The sequence below is a fragment of the Hypanus sabinus genome, chromosome 4 (assembly GCF_030144855.1).
Source record: "Hypanus sabinus isolate sHypSab1 chromosome 4, sHypSab1.hap1, whole genome shotgun sequence".
Classification (NCBI taxonomy): Eukaryota; Metazoa; Chordata; class Chondrichthyes; order Myliobatiformes; family Dasyatidae; genus Hypanus; species Hypanus sabinus.
In genome coordinates, this window is record NC_082709.1 from 54,848,884 (window position 1) to 54,872,465 (window position 23,582).

A 23,582-nucleotide genomic window follows, 5' to 3' on the forward strand; every position below is an offset into this window, starting at 1 on the left:
TCCTGAAAAGACTGAAATGCTGCAGAGATTCTCCTGACATCATTACCTTTAACATCAAGAGTGATATAGAGTTATACATCATAGAAATAGGCCCTTTGGCCCACTGTATCCATCACCCTTTGTGTCCATCTACAGTGATGCCATTTACCTGCATTTAAGTCTGTGATATTTTGAGGCTTGGCAGTTCAACTGTTTTTCTAGATACCACTTAAATACTGTGAGTGCACCTGCCTCCATCACCCCATCTGGCATGATGTCTCCTACAATCACTATTTTTATGAATTAAACTTTCCCCTGTCCACTGATCAGACCAACTGACCCACTCAGGAGAGAAGACACCACCAAGGTAAATGCAAAAGGTCTCCTTTATGTATCAGGAAGGTTTACAAGCTGAAAACTTTCCTGGAACTGATTAATCAGGCTGTGTTGACTTTCAGATGAATCTGAAGCAATAATGAAAAGATTTCCCTGTGGCTGCCAAACCCAAAAGCTGAAACAAACCTGCTCCATTTTCTCAAAGCAGTTTCAGCCAGACTGGAATACCCCAGATCACATGTTCCAAACATGAAGGCCAAAATGCCAAATAAAAAAGCATTGCCAACGGAAGAGGGGAGGAAGGAAAAGAAAATCCCACAAGGGCACCTACTGTAATATGTCTCTGGTTTGGGGCAACACTTCAATGAGCTGCAAACCAGGTCTCAGAGACACAAAGGCTCTGCATTTCCATGGTGCTGAGCTGATGCATTAGCAAATATAACAGGGCAGCCTCTTCTGACCCTCTACTCTGTGGCTGCCTGAGATTAACCTCTGCCTCATTAACAATCACCTGCAGGCAGTTGTTAACCAGCTCCCTTCAAAGGCCTGTTTTGACACCGAATGGAAAGGGCACTCAGGTCAGTGAGTGGCAGTCAACCTGACCAAGCAGTGTACTCTGCTTCTCAGAAAGTTCACTGCTCCACCAATGCCTCATTTAATAACGACGTAACATGAGTCTATGTTACAAGGGGTTTTGTGCATGGAGGAACAGGTCATCAGGAAATTCCAGGGCACTCGGTCAGCTTCATTGGCGAAAAGAATTTATGCTCAAGTATGAGGTGATGCAGTATCGGAAGCCAAATAGAAGAAAGGTGTAAACAGCAAATGGTAGGCTGATGAACAGAGGACTTTCAGGACCAAGTCCATTGTTCCTTGAAAATGGGAAAAGGTAGATAGACTAGTAAGAACACATCTCATGAGAGAGACCACAGATTGAAAGAGTTGGGATGCTACGTTGAAACTGTGCAAAGCATACTTCGGCTGCATTTGTGCGCTTCTGCTGACCAGATGAAGGGAGGATGGGGTTGTGCTGGAGAGAGGTGATTCACTATGATGTTGATATGGTGATACAGGAAATACAGATGCTGAAATCTGGAGCAAAGAGCACACAAAAAGTGTTGAAAAAACTCAGTGTCAGATAGCATCTACAGAGGGGAAATATGGCGTTTTGGTGCAGACATCACGGTCTTACTGTGCTTTTTCACCAGATGTTGCCTGGATTGAAGGACTTTATCATTTTCCCTGGAGTGAAAGAGACTGAGGGGATAACCTGATAAAGGTATGCAAGATTATAATCATTAGTAAGATTATAAATTATGAGAGGCAGCAGTAAGATGGATAATCAAAATCTTTTCCCCATGATGGGAATATTAAAGAGGGTGTTGGTATAAAATGAGAGAAGGAAATCCAAGGGGTACAATATCTTGCACAGAGAGTGGTTGATATCTGGAACGTGCTTTCAGAGGAGGTGTGGAATCAGAAACTATTACCATATTTAAGAGACATTTCGACAGATGTTTAAATAGGCTTGGCATGGAAGGACATGGTCTTAATGAAGGCAAATGTAATTAGTGTAGATGGGCAAAAAGTTGGGCATGCACGTGGTGAGCTGAAGGACTTGTTTCTATGTTGTACATCTGTGATTCAACAAATTAATAAGGATTAAAAATTAAAGCACAAGGAATGTCTGAGATGTAGATCTTGAGACAGAAGCCATCACTGTACCAAGCTGGATCACCAGCAAGCAAACAACTCGAGACTCCAGGTCCCACCTTTGCACCCTACAATTAAAAGTCGGGCTGCTCCCAATCGTGAAGCCTGGTCTGAATAAGTTTCACACATTTCCTGCAAGGTCAGGGCCAAGTGGCTCACTGTTTCAATGAGTTGAACAAAACTTTGTCAAGAGAAAAATGTCATTGAATTATCTTTCACACAGCAGTACTCGAATTCTCAACATTTGTCTCCACCCAAACTGAAAATCCTTAACCAAATTACTCGGACCCAAGGCCCCCTGAAAAGGAAATGTTTGATACAAATTAATTAGCCTCTCCCTTCAAATTACAGAATTATCAGCCAGCAGGCAAGATTTACATAGCTTGCATAATTTTACACAAACACGCACTGCTGTGCACTTCAAACGGCTTCTAGAAAGTTTCAAAGTTAGGCTTCACTGGGCCTCTAAAATTACCAGCTATTACTAAATGCATTTCCCCAGACCATGTAAACAGATTGCTATCTGCAAGAATTCACTTCAATCGCTTGAGACTGGAATCTTTTCTCTTTCGGTTTAGGATAGGGAGAGTCGCAATGACGTTTGGGAAGGGGGAGAGGGAGGAGAAGGGGAAAAAGGGGTGTTGGGGAAGGAAGATGGATGACTGGGGAGGGAGAGAGGGAAGGGGGTGGTGGGAAGGAGGAGGGTCTGTGAGGAAACAGGAACACTGAGCAAGCCTGCATGCTTCATGGTAAAATATTGCAAACAACCTATTTCTCAATAAAGTCTTCACACGCGATGTACTGGCAAAGCGAGCTGTTCTTGGCCACATCTGTCAAGTCCTGTCAGCCAAGGGCTTTGTGCAATACACTGCTCCAGAACTTGGAAAGACAGCTTCTTTGTTTTGTTTTGGAGTGAAGTCAGAGGATTAACCCCATGAGTGCCAAGGGCACAGCAGTAGCTGGGGGCTAACAACGCCGAGGTTGGGCAAGTAACCTGATCAAAAGGCAGCTCCATCAGTGGTGACTGGGTGATCTTTACTATCCTGGAATGCACACAGTTTTATCAAGCCGAGAGCAACTTCCTCTTCAAATCAATCTGTTGCAGTTAGCGATAGAACATGTTTGGATAAGTTTGTCTTAGGCTGCCACACTGTAAGTGTTTACACTTTCCAAGTAGGCCATAAGACCAAACGACATAGGAGCAGAATTAGGCCATTCAGTCTATTGAGTGTTCTGTCATTCCCTCATTGCTGACTTAGTTTCCCTCTCAACTCCATTCTCCTGCCTTCCCCCTGTAACCTTTGATGTCCTTATTAACCAAGAACCAATCACCCTCCACTTTGAAAATACCTAATGACATGCCCTCCATAGCCATCCCTGGCAATGCATTCCAGTTTTGCCCCCTCACCCATCTAAAGAAATTCCTCTTCATCATATTTCTAAAGGAATGTCCAAGTATTCTGAGGCGTGTCCTTTGGCCCTAGACTCCATCCGACCACCCCCTCCCCACACCAATGGAAACATCTTCTCCATACCCACTCTATCAAAGTCTTTCAAAATTCTATACTTTCTATGAGACCCCTTCTTATTATTCTAAACTCCAGTGAGTTCAGGCCCAAAGCCATCAAATGGTCCTCATATATTAACTCCTTTATTCCCAGGATCTTCTCTACTGTGAAATAATTAATGGTGTGCTGAGGTTGTGCAATACACAGGAAAGTACTTTGGCTGTTGAGTGACCTTTCAATCCACTCCCCAGATATATGCTTTTATTTAATAAATGATAAAACTTGCCCCTTCCATTCCCCTCATTTCAGACATCATTAGAAGGAAAATGCAGTATTATTCACATGAATCATGTCATTAGGCACATAAGAAATTGGAGCATGTACAGGCAATTCAGCCCCTCAAACCTACTCTGTCCATCATCCAGGACATAGCTGATGCCCTACCCCAACTTCATTTTCCTTCCCTACCCCACATCCCTTGATCCCTGCAATATCCAGAAAGGTATCTCAGTTTTGAATGAAACATTCAGAAGATGGCCCTTACTGTAGAGAATTTCAAATGTTCACCCCCCCCCCCCAGCCCTCCCGCCATTTCAGTCTGGAATGGCAAACCCCTTAACAACCAGGATTGGCAGGTTATTGGCAATTGGAGTACAGGCGCCAACCAAACTGAGAAAGGGACACAAAGTGGAGGTTAGCAAAACGAGTGGATGTCTTAGTCAAGTTTAAAGTAAATTTATTATCAAAGTACATATATATCACCATATACAACCCTGAGATTCATTTTTGTGCAGGCATTTACAGCAAAATAAAGAAATAGAAGAGAATTGATGAAAAAAACTATACAAGAACAAAACTGGAAACACCAATGTGCAAAAGATAACAAATTGTACAAATAAAATAAGAATAATATTGAGAACGGAAAGTGTCTCAAAGCAAGTTTGTGGTCAGTTCTGAGGTGAGGTGAGTGAACTCATCTACACCAGCTGAGAAACTTGAAGTTCGTGGGGTAATAACTGTTCCTGAATCTTTTAGAATGGGACCAAGGCTTGTGTACTTCCTGCTCAATCATAGCAGTGAGAAGAGAGCTTGGCCTGCACTTAATCCATCTGTGGTCCCTACTGATCAACGCAAGTTGTACTGGCCAAGCAGAGGAGTCTCCTGGTTATTTACCAAGGGCAATTTGCATTGGGACCACAGATATTCCAGGTCCCAACCCATCACTTGTCCACGTGGATGATAATTTGCTCAGATGTCCGATATCCAAATAATGCAACATGGCTGTTCTTTACTCCAGCCAAGTGCAAATTAGTGTTGCATGACCAAAAGAAGCTGCAGATTTTAAGTGAAGTACTGCCAGTTTAGAACAATGTGAAGAGCAGCATGCCCGATTATCACAGCTGCAGGTGGCACTGTTCCCCATTCATCATCACCCACATTCTCAGTGACCATCACTCTGTCAGGATTACCAGTCCACTGCGGGTTAATTAGTTTACTACTGTCACATGTAACAAGATGCAGAGATAAGGTTGGCCCTACATGCCACCAGAGGTCTTTCCATGCTCAAATGTACTGAAGAACTACAAAAGGAAACCAGCAACAGAATGCAGAATACTGTGCAATGGACTGGACTGTGCTTTTAGCTGCGAGGGAACAAGTGAGAAAGGAAAAAAAATACAGTGATTTAGGCATGCAGGAGTCCTCAAGGATACACAACAGAACCTTCAGAAAGGTTCATCTCCTTCTGCCTTGGATCAGAAAGCTGAACACATTCTCTTCTAGAGCCCCCACCCCAAGTATCAGCTTTATCCTGGATCCGTCTGGTCATGTACATGTGCTCATCTGAACTGTAGGAACACAGTTGGACAGAATGGAAGCCAAGGAAACATTGAGCCTATACCAAGTCTTCAAAACATAAAACTTTCTGAAACTAGTCAATGTTAGAAAGAGAATGGACTCACTAGTACTTACTCCAGTGTTATACAGTGATAGTCTTATCCTCACTACTACTGTACCCCAGTGTTATACAGCAACAGACCTTTATTTACCTGAACTGCACACCAATGACAGGTGGTGATAAACCTGTCCTCAGCAGTACTACAACCAGTATTATACAACGACAGGCCCATCCCCGGCAATGCTGTGCACCAGTGTTTCACAGTGCTAGTTTCATCCCCACCAGTACTGGGCCGTAGTGTTATACAGCAAACAGCCTTTCTCCACTAATACTGTATCAATGTTACCCAATGACAGACCTGTCCCCATCAGTACTGCACTCCAGTGACAGGCCATTTCAACCAATATTTAACTCTATGTCCTTAGGGAACTCACTTTCCATGTCTGTATCAGAAATGGCCATTTCCACTGGAAGTTATTCATCTGTGACATTAGCTCACATTTTTCTGTCACTTAGTACAGCAGACGAAAGGTCGGCATTTTGCAATATTTTATACGTCCATTTGTTTGCAATCACTCTCCGACTACAAATTTCACAGATTTAATCATGTGTTTATTACAAGCCTAATCACAGGACAATTTACAATAACCAATTAACCCACTAACCAGTAATTCCTTGGACTGTGGGAGGAAACCAGAACACCCAGAGGAAATCTATACACACACAGGAAGGGCGTCAGAAACTATCTTACAGAGGATGCTGAAATTGAGCTCCAAACTTTGATGCCCTGAGCTCCAATAGTGTCACACTATCTGCCATGCTACTGTGGTACCCCACGGTAGCGCAATTTACTTTCTCTCTACACCTCCCCCCAACAACTTATCCCTACAGTAATCCTGGCGCTCAGCTATCACATACTGTATATTCCCCATCCTACCTATCTCTAAAAATTAAAACAAACTTTCTCGAACAGTCCTGAAGAAAAGGTTTGATCTGAAATGCAGACTGTTTCTCTTGTCACCAGTACTGTCCGGCTTGGTGCATTTTCTGTTTTTGTTCCAGACACCAAGGGGAGTTGAGTTTTTAAATCTGGTGATTTAAGATGCAGGTTCCACAGTGACTCTTCCCTGGCTGATTGAGATGTGCGGATTACCGAGTAAAGAGTACAGTCGCAAAACAGACCAACACATTACATGACACTGGCAGCATGTGAAGAGGGGGAGAGCTAAGCCAGTTCCGAAGTTTTTACCATCTTCATACACAAATCAATGGATTAGTTGGGTCAGCAAACCTTGTTTAACCTGAAGCCACTGCTTTTTAAATAGGAAGCTCATTGCTCTTCCTTCTGTGCTTCAATTTGAGCACACCCTGTTTTGGCATCATTTAACTTAACAATCAAATAACTAATAAGAACACAAAAGAGCACGAATTCAGACGTTGGAAAGGAAGAAACAATAATGCTTTAAAGATGTTCTGACATCCATAACAAGCTGAAAGATTCTTGTTAAATTGTAAGCTGCTAGTTACCAAGGACCCCTCAAACTCCACGGCCTACAGGTTTGCAGAGGAGGGCACTGTGATAACCTGAAGCACTTGGACCCACTGTTTCTCTGTACTATGATCCTGATGTCATCAATACCCTAATGAATGAGTGGAAAATAAAGAAGGCTGCTCCCCATGGTCAGCGCATTGTCACAGATCTCAGGTGGTTTTGTTGTTTCCACTTGGTACCAAGATTTACAGGAAGACACCATCTTTTTAGTTGTGGACATGAACTAACAAGGATTTAGAATACCTCAATCTTTCAACATACTATTTTGAGCGAATGGAAATCTCCCTCTCCCCCTTCCTTTCAGAGATGGATGGTTGACATGACCTCAGTCATACAGATGGAGAAATTTAGGCTCTTGAGAACCAATTCAATTAAAAAAAATTTTTGGCTATCTGGGATCCATTCCTTGCCTACCTGGACCAGAGGAACAATTTCCCCCCAGCTGATTTCTCACGGCCTTCGTTTAATGTTTAGTACTTTGTACAATAGGCATCCCCCTAAAGTTATATCCCTTTTTTTTGCTTATTTCATTTTTACACATGTCTGAGCTGGTATGTTCTTGGTGATTTCATTGTTTTTTTTTTGAAAATTTTGAAAATAAAGTATTAAAAAACAACATACTGTGTGTGTGTTTTAAAAAGTGTTATAATTACAGATTATTAATTGTAATTTACAATTAAAACTTATTAATTACTATTCAAGTATCTATATACATCTTTCCTTTTGTACTAACTCTATGTACAAAGTATATCGAATGAACTGGATAGCATGCAAATCAAGTTTTTTTCACTGTAACTCGGCACATGTAACAATAAAAAACTAATTATTAGTGTTTTAGGGGTGCTTGTAATATGTAAAATGAAGTTCATCTTGGTTGGGTTGTGCAATAACATAATTTATCCCTTTCAGCTGACTTTCATCAACAAGATCAGTTGGACTTGCATCAGTTGTGTAATCCCATTGTCAAGACAAGATGACCACATTGGTGCTTTGGTTTCCTTTAATAGTTCACAGACTGAAAAAGTTGAAAGGATGCAATTTTTTCTGACTGATGTTCATTCCAGAATAGAGGAAGCTATCAATCACGGCCTCTTGTGAGGGTGCTCAAGTCAAAAGCTTGGTGGCTGTAACCAAACTAGAAGGTGGGTTAATGCACGGTTAAACTAGCTGCACTACAAGACTGCCCCATCTCCAATCAAACCATCAATAGGAGAAATTTTACCAGCATGAGTCAACATCTGGCTGCAAACTCTGCAGCACATTGTGTGCATGGTATGTGACTGGTGAAGATATATAGCTTCTGGAATCCATGTTGCTGTTCAGTCAGAAGAAACTGAATCTCAAGTAAGTTTTCGACAATGCCAGACAATGGGGCCAACAGTCAGGTCGGGATAGGATGTGCAACATCACCCAGTGGTAAATCACGGGAAGGAATCACAATTCACAACATAGCAATACGCAAGGAAAATTCCACTGGTGCTTAAAATGCCAGGAGATACCGAGTGATCAGTTCCTTCCCAGCTGATTGGACCTATCACGGTTTTCCCTGGCGTAAGAGTCTCAGTCTTGTTGCTAGGTGGCAAATGCAAGCAAATATACTCTTCCCTCATGGTTGGGCTTTGAATTATCACTGGAGTGCCAGCATGCTTATTTTATTGAACTCAACCACATCATCTCACTCCAACAGACACAGAGTTAACATGTCGAAATTTACACTCATCTAGAGCAATGGAAATGGGCTAGCTTCATTGCAACTATTCCCAAAGGAACCCAGTGAATTCAGTGGGGACAGAATGTGTGAGAATTCTAACAAAAGCCTAAACCATAAATGGAAACAATGATATTTATAAGGATCAAAATACAGCAGAGTAAACCACAAGCTCCACTTTACATGGAAACAGATTTTTGCTCAACCACTGTAAACACGGTTTCAAAAGTCACATTTTTCTACAGAGCAATCTTGTGGTTTTACATCCTTTTCTAACTCTGCCATACAGCCATTGCTCCAATAAAAACTATTTATTCATTGATGTGCTTATCTGATAGAGAAGTTACTAAGGTCCAACAGATGATGAAGTGTCAGGCCCAGTGAGCCACAGCGCTCTCCGTCAGAACCAGAGAGAGGCATCTGCCATTTTGCTGGCTCCATCCATTCCTGGCACAGTGCAGAAATTCAATGGAGGAGGCAAGAAACAACCTATCTAGATGAAGCTCTTTAATAACACCACTTGGCTGGGGACCTGAGTGATTCATTAGGCCTCGTCTCCTCTGACACTGGGTGAACTACACCTTTCTTTTCCCCCCACCCCCACATCTGTCTGTTGGTCCATTAATCGCTGGATCATCAGGTATTCCATCTCTACAACAGTTCACTATCAAGGACACCACGAGACAGGCACAATGCCAGGATTTAGAGTCACAGTATTCCGTACAGAAACACACCCTTTGGCCCAAGCTACCCATGCCAACCAAGATGCCCCTCTAAGATAGTCCCATTTGGCTGCATTTAGCCCACATCCTTCCAATGTTTCCAATTCATGTTCCTATCTAAACATCCTCATCCATCATCAGAGATCGCCATCAACCAGGCCACGCTCTTTTCTCACTGTTGCTGTCAGCTAGAAAACTCAAGAGCCTCAGGTAACACACCACCTGGCTCAAGAAGTCATTACTCTCAACCATCAGACTCCAGTACAAAAAGAGATTGCTGCACTAACATCCATCCATTGAGAAGGCCGACAACCAATGATCTCACTCACTTTAAGGACCCTTTATCTCATGTTCTCATTACTTATTGCTATTTATTTATATCTGCATTTGCTCAGTTTGTTGTCTTCTGCACTCTGGCTGATCTTTCATTAATCCTTTAAAGTTATTACTCTATTACTGAGTATGTCCACAGGAAAATGAATCTCAGGGCTGTATGTGGTGACATATATGTACTTTGATAATAAAATGTACTTTAATATGTTGTGGTTGGACCTGCCTCAAGCTCTTTCTCGGGCAGCTCATTCCATCTTTGTGTGAAGTTGCGCTTCAGGTCTCTCATGAACCATTCCCCTGGCAGCTTTCTTATGGCCCTATCCACATCTAGCCACACTTTCAGTGAATTATGCCTGTGTAACACATATGAATGGAACCTTTCACTTGTAATACAGCTTTCACAAGCTCATAATGTCTGAAAACTCTTCAAAGCAAAGGAAAGGACTTTAGATGTGATGTGGAGAAAGTGAGCCTCACAAGGAGAAAGTAGATGAATGCCCAAAGGATAAACAATGATAAACACACGATATTCTGCAGTTGTTGGAAAATCTGAATAACACGCAGAACTCAGGTCAGGCAGCACCTAAGGAGGAAAATAAACAGTTGAGATTTCAGGCAGTAGCGTTTCATCAGAACTGGAAAGGGAAAGGGAAGAAGCCAGAATAAGGTGGTGGGGGGAGGGGAAGAGGTACAAACTATAGGTCATAGGTGAAACCAGGTGAGGGGAGGGAATGTGGATGGGTGGGGGAGGAGAGTGTTAATTAAGAAGCTGGGAGATGACAGGTAGAAGATGTAAAGAGCTGAAGGAGGAGGAATCTGATAGGAGGGAATAGTGGACCATAGAAGAAAGGGAAGGAGTTGGGACACCAGAGGGAGATGATGGGCATGCAAAACATCAGAGCCTGCTGGTATACCTCCAAGGGCACTGAAATCATGTACCAATCAACTGGAAAGAGTGCTCAAAGACATCTTCAATCCCTCACTGCCGTATTCAGAGGTCCCTAACTCTTTCAAGAGGGTAACAATCTTAATCGTGATCAAGAGCAGAGTGAGCTGTCTCAATGACTATCATCCAGTTACACTTACATCTATGATGAAGTGCTTTGAGAAGTTGGTCTTGGCCAAAATAAACTCCTGCCTATAAAAAGACATAGACAAATTGCAGAGGGTCCATCACCACAATAGGTCTACAGCTGCAACATTCATGTTCCCTGGGACTTAAGACCATATGTTTTATGTGTGCCTGTATTTTACTTTATTTTATGTATGCTTGCTATACTGTATATGCTTGCTACTTCATATGTGCTATATATGCCTTGTGTTGTGCATGACTGTTGGGACCTTGGCACCGGAATAACACTGTTTTATTTAGCGGTATTCATGGGTATTCATGTATGGTTGAATGACAATTAAACTTAAACTTGACCTTGAAATTAATGTGTCACTAGGCCTTCTGAAAATCCAAGTAAACAACATCCACTGACTTTCCTTTGTCAGTTATTCCTGTTCATTTCCACAAAGAATATCAACTGATTTGTCAGGCAAGACTTTCCCTTCAGGAAATCATCATGTGCCTCCAAGATCATCAATATCTCGGCCATAATAATGGACTCTAACATCTTACCAACCATTGAAGTCAGGCCAACTGCTCTGCAATTTCCTTTCTTCTGCCTCCCTCCCTTCTTAAAGAGTGGCATGACATTTGCAATTCTCCAGTCCCCTGGAACCATTCCAGACTCTAGTGATTCTTGAAAGATCAAATCATATGCTCAGCACCAAACAAGAAGCTCCAACACCCGGGCCTCTATACCCCCCTCTGCAACTGGATCCTTGACTCCCTCATCAGGAGACTGAACCTCCTCCTTGCTGACAATCAGAATGGGTGCACCTCAAGGATGTGTGCTTAGCCCACTGCTCTATTCTCTCTACACCCACAACTGTTTGACTAGGGAGACCTCAAACATAATCGATAAACTTGCTAATGACACAACTATTCTAGGCAGAATTTCAGATGGTGATGAGGAGGCCAATAGGAGTGAGATAGATCAGTTGGTTGAGTGGTGTTGCAACAGCAACCTTCCACTCCAACCTCAGTAAGACAAAAAGAATTGATTGTGCACTTCAGGAAGAGGACGTTAAGGGAATACACACCAGTCCACAGCAAAAAATCAGTGGATAGAGTGAGCAATTTCAAGTTCTTGAGTGTCAACATCTCTGAAGATATATTCTGGGCCCAACATAATGTTGCTATTACAAATAAGGCACAACATCGTCTGTTTTATTGGGAATTTGAGGAAACTTGGTACTTCGTTAAAGTCTTGCAAATTTCTACAGACGGGCCATGAAGAGCATTCTAACTGGCTGCATCTCCGTCTGGGATGGGGGCGCCACTGTGCAGGATCAGAAAAAGCTACAGGAAGTTGTAAACTCAGCCAACTCCATCATGGGCACCTAAAAAAAGGGATGCCTCAAAAAGGCGGCATCCATCATTAAGGATCCGTATCACCCAGGACATGCCCTCTTCTCATTGCTACCATCAAGGCAGTGGTACAGGAGCCTGATAAGACACACAATGTTTAAGGAACAGCTTCTGCCTCTCCGCCATTCTATTTCTAAATGGGCGTAAACTTATGCATACTACCTCACTATTTTGGATTTTTCTTTTGCAATATTCATTTCATTTCATTTTTTCTATATTCATTTCTTATTGTAATTTAGAGATTTTTTAAAATTATGGATTGCACCATTCTGCTGCCACAAAACAAATTACTTGAGATATCCCAGTTATATTAACTCTCATTCTGATCCTGAGAAGGGGAATGGAAAAGGAGAGAAGAGTGAGGATGGGAGAAATTACCAGAAGTGGGAGAAATCAATGCTCAAGCCATCAGCTTAGAGGCTACCCAGACAGAATATGACGTGACGCCCCTCGATAGGTTTCAATGAGATCTCTCTTCATTCTTCTAAACTCCAGTGAGTATAGCTCCAGAGCCATCAAATACCCCTCATACATTTACCCTTTCATTCCTGGAATTATTCTCATGAACCTCCTCTGGACCTTCTCCAATGCCAACGCATCCATTCTAAGATAGGAAACCCAAAACTACTTACATCTTTTGCAGTTCAGCCCAGATAACACCATCCTAGGTAGCCTAATAAACAAAACACAGATCTAAATTGGAAATAATTTACTTCATGGGAAAACATTAAGCACTCAGAAGTGGTAGTAGCAATTCCTGTCCACAAATAGGATGACACTGGAGAAACCAACTCCATATATTATAAGCAAGAACCACAGGAAACCTTGTGTAGTAGCACACAGGTGCCTGCAGCTCTGCAATAAATCAAGGCCACAGCAAGAAGGGAAAGGAAAGGAATTCTACAACACAGCACAATGCTGCCTCCAGTAATACACAAGCTGCGAGAACAGGTGTTGGAAAGTAGTTAATACCAACGACAAGAGGAAGCTATCCTTCACAGGCTTTCCCCTACCGACCCCGAAACTGGCCTCTGCACTCATCATCTCATCATTACTTCCTTGTGAGTCACAGTGGCATATGGAGCGGCCAGCTTCTGATACCTGATCCAACACACCAATACCAGCTGGTGAGAGGGGAAGACCCAGAAGGCTGCTTGCGCTGTGGAACAGGGGATGATATTGAACAGGACAAAGCAAGGGATATCTTTTGGCCCTCACCTTAAACCTATACCCTCTATTTTTAGACTCCACTACCTTGGGAAAAAGATCTGATCATTTACTTTATGGGAAAGTGCGAGAGAAAACAAATTGGATGAATGTAAATGAGTGCCTGATGGTCGACACAGATTCCACAGGAGAAGGCCCACTTCTGTGTGACTCACTTAGATTTGAAGGAACAACACACACAAAATGCTGGGAGAACACAGCAGGCTAGCCAGCATCTATAAGGAGAAGCGATGTTGACGCTTCAGGCCAAGACCCTTCGTCAGGACCCTTCGGGTCTCGTCCCGAAACGTCAATATCGTTTCTCCCTATAGATGCTGCCTGGTCTGCTGTGTTCCACCAGCATTTTGTGTGTGTTGTTGTTTGAATTTTCAGCATCTGCAGATTTCCTCATGTTTGCTCATTCATTTCCCCTTTCCCAACAGACAAGGCCTCCACTTCTGGCAAACGCACCACAGGAAGATCCCCAGGACTTTCTAGGAATAACTTTTTTGAGCTGATGCAGCTGCTTCTAGAAGGGGAACTGGTGGAGAGAACAGGAGAGGGAAAATAAACACAGAACAGTACAGTACAGGGATAGGCCCTTCCGCCCATGATGTTTATGCTGAACAGGATACCAAATTGATCAATTCCCCCTGCCTGTACGTGATCCATTTCCATTCTTCCCAGAAATATTCGTCTCCTGAGGTTACTATCATATCTGTGGGGGGGGGGGGGGGGGAGGTGATGGAAGTGGAATGGAGAGGAAATTAGAAAGGTTCAGGAGAAATTGGAATGGGAGTACAGGGGATAATTAAAAAGCAATGTGGAGGAATCTGAAGGGAATAGTCATGGAATTGGAGAGAAAAGCTGTGGAAAAGTCATAGCGAAATTGGAAGTGGAGTAATGGGGACTTGGAGAGAGTCAACAAGAGAGAGAGAAAAGTGATAGCAGCCCACCACCACCCCAACCTCTCAGTAGAATAAACTCCTTGCTTCACCTCCATCGAGCCACAGCTAAACGACATCTGGGAAACCTGCTTCAGGAGTGACCCAAGTGAAAGAGTTCCAGGTAACAAATCAGACCAAGGGACGGCAGGGGCTGAGACAATGTTAAGTGAGCAGTGTCTGCATGCTAAACGGAGGCAAGTCAATGCAAAACTCACAATATCACTTTACCTGACTGTGCTCAGCTTGTAATTAAATATTTTTCTGCCCGTGCAGCAAGAGCTACAGGCTTCAGGAGATTCTAAGCATTGTTTTAAGCTGTCCAGAAATTGAAAGGAGATCCAATTACATTTTAATATTTGCTCACTAACACACTATTTTAACCCTCTCTCCCTCACTTCTCTTGACAATAATTGTTTAATTTTCCATGAGGATTTCCTCACTACCCCTTCAGTGTGGCCAACACACAGACACCACCTTTTCTTAGCAGCTGGCATTGCCCATTACCCTGCTGCCCCAGTTCCTGACCAACACCTTATAAATTTAATCTAGAGTCTGCAGTCTCATTGGGAGGGTGTAAATTATATCACAAAAAAATCTATCACTGATCTATTGCCAAGTTATTAAATTTCAGCTGGAGCGATGACAGGAGAAATACAATTAAAGAGTCACAGGTGCAGGCCCTTCAGCCCACTAGATCTATGCTAATCCTTAGCACCTATCTAAACTGAATGGAGACACTAGAGACTGCAGGTGCTGGAATCTAGGCCAAAGAGAAAAAAGATGCTGGAGGAACTCAGCGTATCAGACAGCATCTATGGAGCGTAAAGGATAAATGCGCTTTCAGGTCAAGAGCCTTCATTTGGGCTGTGCAGCGTTCTACAAAGATTTCCTCACTGCTACTTCAGTTTGCATAACACAGACACTACTTCTTCTTGGCAGCCAGCCAATGCTTCTCACACCTGGCCTCCTGGCACATTGAAGCTTCGACAATCCATTTCCCGCAGTAGGCGCAGCCTGATCTGCTGAGTTCCTCCACCACCTTGTTTATTGTACTGATCTATACTAATTCCACTTACCAGCGTTGGTCTATACACTACTCTGACTTGGTGATTCAAGTGCCTGCCTAGATGCTTCTTAAACACTGCAGAGGTTACTCCAAATTGTAGCCACTTTCTAGGTATAATAACTCTTCCTCAGATCCCTCTACACCACCCTAAACTGATACTTTTCAGCGTTAGCTACCTCTGCTGTGGAGAGGTCTGTAAGGACAGCCAGCAACACTTACACCACAATTACACCCAACATTCGCGCTTCATAAGGCTGTATCCTCAGCCTGTTAGTCCACTCCTTGTGCATTCATAACTGCATCTATTTGTCCGCAAAACAAAAGAACCGGACATTGATTCAGGGGAGGGGGGTAGGGGGCGGGGTGGTGCACACATATGCCATTATCTACATGGGTCCACGGTAGTGCAGCAGTTAATACTATGGTATTACAGCTTCGGGCATTCCAGAGTTTGGAGTTCAGCTCTCACACCATCTGTAAGGAGCTTGCTCTCCCTGTGAGTGCGTGGCTTTCCTCCCATAGTCCAAAGATGCATATGCACCAATGAGTAGGTTAATTGGTTTTTGTTAATTGTCCTGTGATAAGGCTAGTTCTGTTTGGCTAGGTTGATTTGCTGGGCTGTAAGGGACTGTTCTGTTCTAAGTAAATTAAATAGATTAATGTTGCTAAGATTGAAAGGGTTGAGAAATTCAAGTTCCTCGGAGTAAACAACATCAAGCCTGTACTGGTCCAACCATATTGACACAACTGCCAAAAAGCTTACCGGTGCCTCTACTTCCACAGGAGGCTAAAGAAATCTGGCATGTCCCCATCGCCTCTTACCAATTGTTATCAATGCACCGTAGAAAGCGTCCCAGCTGGACGCATCCTGGCTTGGTATAGCAACTTTTCTGCCTATGATGGCAAGAAACTGCATAGCATTGTGGGCACAGCTCAGCACATCACAGAAACCATCCTCCTAGTTACAGACGGTCTATAATTCTCACTTCCTCAGTAAAGCAGTCAGCATAACTAACGAGCTCACCCACCCCGAACATTCTCTCATCTCTCCTCTTCCATTGGACAGAACGTACAAAAGTCTGAAAGTAGATACAAACAGGCTCAACAACAGCTTCTACCTCGCTGTTATAAGACTATTGAATGGTTCCACAGGATAATATAATGGACCCCTGACCTCACAATTTACCTTGTTATGATAGCACACTACTGCTTACTTGCACTACACTTTCACTTTAGCTGTTACACTTCGCTCTCAACTCTATTATTGGTTTTACCTTTCACTACTTCAATGCATTGTTGTAATGAGTTGATCTGTATGAACAGTACTCAAAACAAACTTTTCACTGTCCACAGCACATATGACAATAATAAATCTACCCTAATTTGCTATTCATGCCTCTCGTAATTCTATAAACTTCTATCGCGTCATCGTCTCAACTTCCACCATTCCAGAGAAAATAGTGAATTGAATTGACTCTATTTCTTACATCCTTCACATACATGAGGAGAAAAAATCTTCACATTACATCTCCATCTAAATGTGCAATCATAGTAATTTATAATAATTTATGATAAATAGAACAAGTTTGTCCAAACTCTCCTTATAGTTGATACACTCTAATCCAGGTAATTTCCTGGTAAACCTTTTCTACACCCTCTCTGAAGGCTCCACATCCTTTAAATAATGGGGCACCAGAAATGAATACAAATTCATATGAACATAATTGTTTTGGTGGAGGTTGAGGAGCCTGAGCCTCATGTTTGACTGTTCAGATATTGGTGGGTTGGCTGAAAATTCTAATGGGAGGAGAGTTGCTGTGCTCCTGTTCCTGCCTCAGCATTTTTATGGACCAAACAATTGGGGTGTAAAAGTAGTCTGCATTCCTTATTTACAAACACAAGGAGATTCTACAGATGCTGGAAATCATTGGTAATGCACACAAAACGCTGGAGGAACTCAGCAGGCCAGGCAGAATCTATGGAGAAGAATAATCAGTCAATGCTTCAGGCCAAGACCCTTTGTCGGGACTGGAAAGTAAGGGGAAGAAGCTGGCAGGTGATAGGTGAGACCAGGTGAGGGGGAAGCTGGGTGGGTGAGGGAGGAAGGATAAAGTAAGAAGCCAGGAGATAACAGGTGAAAATGGGAAGAATTAACGGCCTGTCAGCACTTGATCTGTCCCCCTATCCAACAGGGATAGGCTGATCTGCCACCCAATTCCTTGTACCCATGATGGACCCAAGAGTCTCAGTTAACGAAACTTTATCAAGTGACTCAGCACCAATTCCCCCTTCGTAGAGCAGCTTCAAACCTTCACCACCTTCATAAGTCATCCTGAACCATCCTACTCTGAGGCATCATGACCCCAAGCTCTAAGTTCTCCAATCAGCATTAGTTTATTTTTTTTATTTGCTCTTAATTAGAATCAGGTTTAATATCACTGGCAGACGTCATGAAATTTAACTTAGCGGAAGCAGTACAATGCAATACATGATGATATGGAAAAAAAATTGAATTACACCAATTATAAATGTATATTAAATAGTTAAACTAAATAAGCAGTGCAAAAATAGAAATTAAAGAGTAGTGAGAATGGCAGAGGGAAAGAAGCTGTTCCTGAATCGCTGAGTGTGCACATTCAGGCTGCTGTACCTCCTAGCTGACGATAAGAATGAGAAGATAGCATGTCTTCGATGGTGGAGTCCTTAATGATGGACGCTGTCTTTTGAGACATCATTCCTCAAGAAGTCTTGAATACTATAGAGACAAGTACCTGTGATAGAGTTGACTAATTTTACACTCTGCAGCTTTCTTCAATCCTCTACAGTAGCACCCCACTTCCTCCATACCAGTCAGTGATGCAGACTATCATGGTAATCTGTAGAAATTTGAGTGTTTTAGGTGAACTACCAAATCTCTTCAAACTCCGAATGAAATCTAGCCACTGTTTTGCCTTCTTTACAGCTGCATTGATACGTTGGGAACAGTTTAGGTTCTCGGAGGTATTAACACCCAGGAACTTCAAACTGCTCACACTCTCCACTTCTGATCACTCTATGGAGGACAGGCATGTGTTCCCTCATCTTACACTTCTGAGTTCAAACCAAAGAACCCTCTATCTACCCAAGAGCTCCTTATGGTCAGTCCCAAGTCTTGAGTCTCCAGTAATTTATTAAAATTCTTGTGTTTCTGTTGTCCTTGGATTAGCCTTGGAATCACATGAAAGCACTGTGTACCCAAGTATACAAAAACTACAGCGAACTGTCAGAACAGCAGGAAAGGTCATTGGCTCCAGTCTAACATCACTTCAGTATATATGTGGCCAGGACAAAGAAACAGGCAGGAAAAATCACTGCAGACACTACCCACCCAACAAACTGCAGCTAACAAAACTAAAACATCATGTCATCTTGACAGTTGCTTCCACCATACAGTTAATCTGATCAATCATTCTAGTTAGCTCGCGCCCCAGCCCCTCTACGTCAGTAACTGCACTGCACTGTAAACACTTCAATCCACTTTTTGTAATTGTGTACATTGTAAATACTTGCTGGTATTTATGCATTTATCACATTATATTCCATATTCGTACCTCTATTTTTATATAATTCTTTATAATTGTTGTTTTGTTGCATTTTGTGCCAACACCACACAGCAAATTCCTAATGCATGGAAATGTAGATGGTGAATAAATTTAATCCTTGATCCTTTGACCTTTTCTCTTAACTGCAACAACTATTATGGGGGGGGGAGAGGGAGGAGGAGGGGGAGGAGGAGCAGCGTGTTAATATAAAGACACAGTAAGAGATCAGTTACCGTGGTTGTGTTGGTTCTTCCCCCACGAGTCTGACATATCACTGTACATTGTGGTAAAGGTGTCGGCTGCATTACATGTATTAAAGGGGTCTGATTAACCTGCAGTCCTGATGCTCCGGTTTCCTGTTCTTAGTCTCATGTCGCCTGATTCACTACAGCCTGAGCAACTCAAACAGACACACTGTGAGATGCACACTGATGAAAGCCCGGGGCCACAGATACAGAGTGCACAGGGGAACCTGGAATTTTCAGGAATGTGCGGGGTTGGCCAAGAAACGAGAATGATGGAAACACCAAGGAAAGAAAGAAACTGCAGAGTGGAGAAACAGCAACTGCCTGCCCATTCTTAACAGTTAAGTGATCTTAGGGCTACATTTATATGGGTGAAGGAGACTCTCATGGTCAGTAGGTTCAAATGATTCCCTCCCTCCAGCAGCACACACCCACATGGATCTGGGTGGACTCGTGATAGACTGGCCACACCTGCAGTAACCTTGGGCATTGAAAGCTGTCACTTGTTATTCATAACCCTTCACTTTAGGGCAGGGCACTTCAGCCCAAATGAAACCTCGGCTCGGCAAACCCTTCAGAACTCCAATTGCTTTCTGTACCCACAGGGTTGTAATGATTTCTTTCCATGGAATCCCCATGGTCTCTGGGGTCTCCACGGCCTCCAGCTAAAGGATCCACTGACCAATCCCCAAGTTCTGAAGGTGACTTGCATCGGACCTCATAACTAGGACCCATCTGGAAATCACTGACGGGTAAATGATATTGTGAAATAAACCACCTGTATCCCTGAATTGCTAACTTATAACTCTCCACAGATGCCACTATTCCACACCTTATTGCTTTTAATTGGCAATATTATTTGAATTATTAGGTGGCTCAATCTCTCTTTAATGATATTGCTTAATTCTAATCACTGGAGAACCTGGTTTGCTGTATACTTGTAAATATTTATTTGAATGATGAGGTAAAGAATGGAAGGAAATTCTTTTAAGATCTGCATCAGCCTGTAACAAGGTTTGAGGCGGGGCCGGCTGTGGGCCGGCAGACTGAAGGCTGCTCTCTGCATGGTGAAATGGCAAAAGCAGCAAGTTCACGTTCAGTTACTCGAAACATCGGGCTCAGCCTGGAAGTGCTGCATTCTTGACAGTGGTCCAACAACTCCCTGAATTTAGACATTTACTGCAGTTCCTGTTTCTCCTTGTCCCAAGCCTGACCTGAAACTAACTACAACTGTTTACAAGAGCAAGGCTGTGATTCAGAAGCAAATCATGTCTGACAGCTGTATAGAAATGAGTGCTTTCGAAATGTCTGATCAAAGGTCCATGCAGTTCTGCAGGGTTCAAAGTGTTTTATTAAACACCTCATTCTAATGCAATATGCATGTTATGCTAAGTCCATACTGATCTTCAACCATCTAGTTACATTAATCCTACATTAAATTAATATTTTAAAATTCTCCCCATGGTCCCTTCAGCTCTCTCCAGGAACACATGAGAGACAAGCTGCAGTGGTGAATTAACCTACCGACCCACATCGTTGAGGCATGTTGGAAACTGGAAGACTGGGGGGGAAGCCCGCACTCTCACAAGGAGAACTTCCAAACTCTGTATATTCAACACCAGAGGTCAGGACCGAACACGGATATCTGGTGCTGTGAGGCAGGAACTCTACAAGCTGCATCACTCTACAGAGGCAAGCCATTATTGGCAAAAGGAAGTTGGTACAAACAAATACAAACTATTGCATAAGAAAGGAATGACCAAATGGGACCTGGCAACTTCTGATAGTTCAGTCATTCATAATCTTATCATCCACCTGTTTCAAACACCCGTTCTGTCCCTCTGAGTGGAATGGGGGAGTTTGCTCAGTACCTTTAAATCAACATATACTTGGGCCTCAATTTCTGTATCACCAAGTGACCGATGAATATCATTTTTACTGTTAAAGTGCACTTATGTATTCACCTTGGTAATGCTAAAAGAGGTGCCTGCGCCTTTAGGCAAAAACTGTGATGCCATTATGCACAAGTGAAGTAGAAAAAGCTACAATGTTCTGGAAAGAACATTGAATGCTAGTCGTACGGTGAGGAAGGGTGAATAATATTTGATAATATCCATGTATATTCATTTATACTTGTTTGTAAATCTGGAATATCGGTAATTTGACATGTTCTACACGTGGATGCTCTAGATTTTCATGAGTCAGTTATCGGCGCTGAATAGCATGGTTGCATGAAGTTCCTTATTGGCCTAGTAGGTTAGTCTTTTTAGGAATGTAACTACAAGGTAATATAATGTAAACGTTTTTGTAGAAGTTTATTTTTGTCTTACTTTATTGTCTCATGACCAAATGAAAATGTTAATCCCTGCTCACGTAGTGCGAGCAAGGAGAACTCACTGCAGCCTAGCCCGTGTGTTTGGAAGTTAAGCATGTCTGTGCGAAAGTCAGTATATCTCTTAGATGCATTTATTGATATTTTTGATGTTTTGTATAAGATACAGGGTTGCTGGGATTCTAATGGTGTTTGTATTGTTTTTCAGAATTGCCACTACCATATTGATTCTGTATATTTTATTTATTATTCACACTGCATGTACAATTAATTGATACACTAGGGTGTGGACCAAATTTAAACTGAGATTGTAACAGCAGCAACTGTGTTTTCTTAAATTCCTTTTGACATTTTTATTTTGATACCCTTTTTCTGCACTAAAACATCAAAAGCAGATAAAGGAATTAAAGACCCAATAAAGTATTTGTTGGCCTGAGTGTGTATTTTTGCCAGCCTACAAAATCTGCAACACTGAGGATTCACAGTGTTAAGTTAAACCTCAACTCAAACTTTCATACAGACTTTCTGGAAAGTGGCAGAGTTTGTGTTTTAAGCCTCCCGATGACTTTTTATACTCAGGACCATTTCAGACATTGTGGGGCAAGTGGGGTATTTTTGGAAGCAAAGTATTTGTGAATTGATAAATGTCTTTAGAAGAACAAGTGCAGAAGATTTCCATGAGTATGTTGCCAAGACTCAAGGGACTGTATTATGAAGAGAGATGGTTCAGGATGGGGCAGTCCTTTGAAGAATGAGGAATGATGTTACAGAGGCGCAGGAAATCTTTAGCAGTATGGGCATGGTCTTTTCCTCCCAAGTCAAGATCTAGAGGGCACAGGTTCAAGGTGAGAAGGGTGAGAGTTACTAGGAATCTCAGGAGCAATCTTTTCATTCAGAGTGGTCAATAAATGAAATGAAATTCCAGAAATACTTGGGACAGTTACACATTTACAAGAAGTGCTGCCACAAGAAAGCAGCATGCATTATGAAGGACCCCCACCATCCAGACCATGCTCTCTTCACAATAATACCAATCAGTCAGGAGGTACAACAGCCTCGGGTACCACACCTCCAGGTTCAGAACAGTTATTAACTTCAACCATCACCCTCTGAACAATTCAGGATCACATTAACTTTGAACTGATTCCACAACCTATGGACCACTTTCAAGGACTTAACATCTCATGTTCTCAGTATTATTTAGATTTTTTTTTTAAATTTGCACAATTTGATCTTTTTTTTTTGCACATTGTTTGTCTAGTTTTGTATGTATAGTTTTGCATAAATTATTTTTTTCTCTCTTTAAATTAATCTCAAGATAGTATGTGGTGACATATACCACTTTAATAATAAATTTACTTTGACTTTGAAATGAATAGGAAAGGTTTTAAGGGATATGGGTCAAATTCAAGTGAATGGAGATGAGAATCTTGATTGGCATGAATCAGTTGGGCAGTAGGGTTGCTCCACACTGTAGGTATAAATATAGATTCAAATGTTTAAGAATGAAAGCATTATTTTAACATTCATCTGCTAGCCAAAGGTTGTAAACAGTAGAAATCTTGTTCTTATAGTTACTAATAACATAATCATTCCACTGCTACAACAGAACATTTAACACCATACCAGGCTTCCCGGTTTGTCGGCAGGATTAAAAGTGTGTTGATTCCATTAGCTTTCCCCACACCGTAACAGGAGTTCACTTGTGTATCATCCTCAAGGGATAAGGTGCTCTCACAATAAAACAACCACCAATGGAGCCGAGCATCTCGCCTTGTACAAACCCTCACCAAGCAGCCTCTTTACCACTCTCCTCAGATGGCTCCTGAGGTCTGAGTCATGGCTGAGGGGAAAAGACAGCTCAAACTGGAAGAGATGCTCAAAATCTTCATTTCTGCATTTACATTTCTGCCAAGTGAATGCAATAATTTAAAGCAGGGTAGACTTCAGTTCTTGACACAAGGTTGTTTGCTTGATG

General features: G+C 42.3%; 1 protein-coding gene across 5 annotated transcripts in view; it reads right to left on the minus strand.

The window, feature by feature from the left end:
* Window positions 1–23,582, minus strand: part of LOC132392770 (aryl hydrocarbon receptor-like) — a 168,311-nt gene that overhangs the window by 85,475 nt on the left and 59,254 nt on the right. Inside the window, exon 1 of one of the 5 annotated variants that reach the window (XM_059967103.1) lies at window positions 2,797–2,815. The exons of the other annotated variants lie outside the window; for them this stretch is intronic. The gene's annotated coding sequence lies outside the window, so the exon portion shown is untranslated. Of the gene's footprint in view, window positions 1–2,796; window positions 2,816–23,582 lie in introns of those variants that run through there. 5 annotated transcript variants of the gene reach the window in all.